Below are 3,356 nucleotides of genomic sequence, written 5' to 3' on the forward strand. Positions count from 1 at the left end.
AAAAGGTTGAAAGTTAAAATATTATTGTTCTTCTACAATGAGGATTTCGAGAGTGGAGGTGACATGAATTATACAAATGAATTTATTAAAAAAGACATTGCTAATTATACAGTTGTTCAATGCCCTACCAGAGAAAAAAGAAGGAGGACTTCTAACAAAAATGTTGAGAAACGAGTTGGAATCACTACATCATTTTGGGTCTATGGCCACGGTTTTTTTGGTCACGGTATAAAACCGTGATCATAGACCCTCTATGGTCACTGTAACACCCTAATTATCCTAAAAGCCTTACCTCGCGTCATAAAGCAAAGGTTAATCAAAGGTTACGAGAGTCCTAAGCTTATACATAAGACATATAGAAGGAGTTTATAATATTTAGGAGCCCGATTAAGGAATATAGCTCAAAACAGGATTTCAAAAGCGCAAAACGTACTAACGAAGCTACTAACTTGAAGCATAAGAAGCAAGTGTAGAATAACCAAACATCATAGTATAATAGTATAATATCATAAGACGCTAGCCACAACTCACGGAGTTTAAGCTGACTAGCCATAAACGGACCATGTATGGAACCAGATAGTAAAAACAGCTTATACAAATGTTGTTCTCTCAAATACACGCCACTAGGCAAAACAAAGTACAAAAGTGAGAGACATATTCAAAATACATCAAAGACTCAAAAGAAGTATCTGGATCCTCTGCTTCTGCCACAACCAGACAACTCACCGAGGTGGGTTGCGACTTGCATCTGAAAAAAAATACAACAAGAATATGTGTAAGACCCAGAATCTTTGAAAAGTCTTATTATGATCAAGTCTCAAATCCTACAGTTATTTATAGCCTTAATTTCATAGATTATTTTGTTAAAGATAATTAAGGCAAGTTTTGATTTATTGGATTTGAGATAAGTTGTAATTATTATCCAATTTTATAATTATTGGATTATTTTCTATATTTAAAGTATAAGGTTGATAGTTATGAAATAATATGGATTTTACATGATTTTGATTAAATGAATAATATTTTAAATATTATTACTGCTATTTTGGAAAATGAAGAAATTAAGTATATTATTTCTAATTTTTAGATTTAGGCATTTTATTAAAAATAATTTGTAAAACGGAGGAACAAATAGTATTTCTATACATTAATTTTGTTGGATTAGAATTTATTTCTAATTTCTATATTATCCATATTTTAAGTGAAATTACCAAAATGCCCTGACCCTAATTTTCGAAAATGAAACCCTAAGGCCTCCATCCTAGCAGCCGAAACCCCACATGTCTTCCCTTTTCACCCACGGAGCAACACCCATGGTTTCCCTTCTTCCTCAAACCAACACACCCAGCCGCAGCAGCAGATCATTCCCCATTTCCCCAATAGATCGCAACACTCATGGCTTCCCATTGCCATGAAAGAAACCGACACAGAAGCAAAGAGGGAGAGTGTGAGTCACGGCGGAGGAGAGGAGGAGGGCTCTCACCGTCGCGCCACCACTGTGCCATGGAGAAGAGAAAAACTCGTGCCGCTTTTGCCACTGTTGATCCATCGAAGCTGGCGCGGGAGAAGAGGAGGGTAGGGGTGCTGTCTTGCGCCGTCGCCGTCGTGCCTGGGAGCTGCGGCTGCAAGCTCACGGTGCCGTCGTCGCCTTGCCGTCGCGGAGGGGAAAGCTCAGGAGAGAGAGAGATTGAGAGGGAGACAGAGAGCCCGAGAGCCAAAGAAGGGGAGGAAGGCTGCTGTCACCGCCGTTGTTGGGCTGCTGTCGCCGTTCCTCCAGAATTGCCACCGTTGGGTCGCTGTGAAGAAGGTTCCGCTGCTGCGATGCCGCTGCTACCGTGGCTGTCGCAGTGTTCACCGCGTTCTTGGTCACCGCCGGCTGTTCTGATGCTGTCAAGGGGTTCAGGTCGCCGCCGGTGTCGCTGCCAGAGAAGGGAGCTACATCTCCGTGATTTTGACCGCTAAGGGTGGTTCTGTGACTTCTGGAATTACCGCCGGAGCTTCTGGCTATTTTGTCATCGCCGGAAAAGGCTATCGGTATGGGTTTTATGTTGGTTCTCCCTTCCGTTGAGTTTTTTGGGAACCTCATTGTCGCTGCATATGGTTCAGGTCATCGCTGCCGCTTGAGGTGGCTACCGGGCTGCCGCCGAACCGGTTCGGAGGCCGCCACTGTTCCGGTTCAGCCGCTCCTTCGTTCGGTAAGCGTTTCGGTTTGAAAGCCCTTTTGTTATTATTCTGTTATCTCACGTTGAGGTTTGTGGCGTTAATTGCTATACGATTGAGTTTCGGTTGTTGTATGTTGCGATTAGAGTTGTTGAGACTGTTGCGAAAATGGCTTGGAACCGAGGTTTTGGTTGCCGGGATTTCGATTGTTGATTTCGGGTTGAGGCGGAAAGGACTTGATGAAGCGTTTGGGTTATGGAATTTGTGTTTTGAGGTAGGGGCGCTTTCCAAAAACTATATTTTATGTATTGGAATTATTACATATGGATACTGATGTGAGATATTGTGTATTTAGTGATTGTATCTGCCTTATGTATTATTTGATTGACTCGAATGATTATGGATGTTGGTTTGGCTGAATTTTTGTGCGGCTTGTGAAATGTAATGTTTGAAGTTGATTCTTTAAAGATTTGAATCCGAGTTTAATTCGTTGAGGATTGATTTGATTTGAGTTAATTATTTTGATGATTTGAAAAGTCGAATGCACTTTTGAGTTCAGCCTGGTTTACTTTAATTGACTTGGTTTGGACAAATGATTTATTACTGAGCTGTTTCTTTAAGGCCTTGGGAATGAGTTAAAACGGTTGATATTGAGTTGATTTTGAAATGATTTCCTTGAGATACGCCACTGAGGCGATCGTTGGATTTAGCTTGCTTTAAATTGATTTTTGGTTTTGAGCTGCTGAAAAGGAATGAGAAATGGTTTAGTTGGGACCCGAACCGGGTGGCAAAAGTCCAAGTTTTAGGGGAGGTGCTGCCGAAATTTCAGCAAAATCCTAGTCTTGTTTGAAAAGTTATTTAAAAAGGGTTAGATTTGAGAAATTGTATTATTTGATTTATTAAGAAGATATTTATGTTTTCAAGCTTAATTACTTGATGAACCTCATACGTTGAGTTTGGCTTATTTAAAACTGAACTATTGTTACCGTTTGAATCACTGAAGGAAAGAATGATGCTTTAATATTGATTTCAATATAAAAAGGAGTTTTTAGTGAATTTTAAAGGAACCTAGACTTTTGATTGAGTAATCAAGTTTGAGGCATTTTGGAAGAGTTAGAACAATGGGTTCTAAAAAGAAACTTGAAAGTGGTTTGATTCAAATGAACCGGTTCCGTTTCAAATGAGTTGATTTTTGG

At 40.0% G+C, this 3,356-nt stretch overlaps 1 long non-coding RNA gene across 1 annotated transcript in view; it reads left to right on the plus strand.

The window, feature by feature from the left end:
• Positions 1-1,282: 1,282 nt before the first annotated feature.
• The window catches only part of LOC127744708 (uncharacterized), a 3,539-nt gene continuing 1,465 nt past the window's right edge, over positions 1,283-3,356 (plus strand). Inside the window, exons 1-2 of the long non-coding RNA XR_008005633.1 lie at positions 1,283-2,195; positions 2,307-2,434. This is a non-coding gene — a long non-coding RNA (uncharacterized LOC127744708). The remainder of the gene's footprint in view (positions 2,196-2,306; positions 2,435-3,356) is intronic.

This window comes from Arachis duranensis, unplaced genomic scaffold (assembly GCF_000817695.3).
Source record: "Arachis duranensis cultivar V14167 unplaced genomic scaffold, aradu.V14167.gnm2.J7QH unplaced_Scaffold_98819, whole genome shotgun sequence".
Lineage (NCBI taxonomy): Eukaryota > Viridiplantae > Streptophyta > Magnoliopsida > Fabales > Fabaceae > Arachis > Arachis duranensis.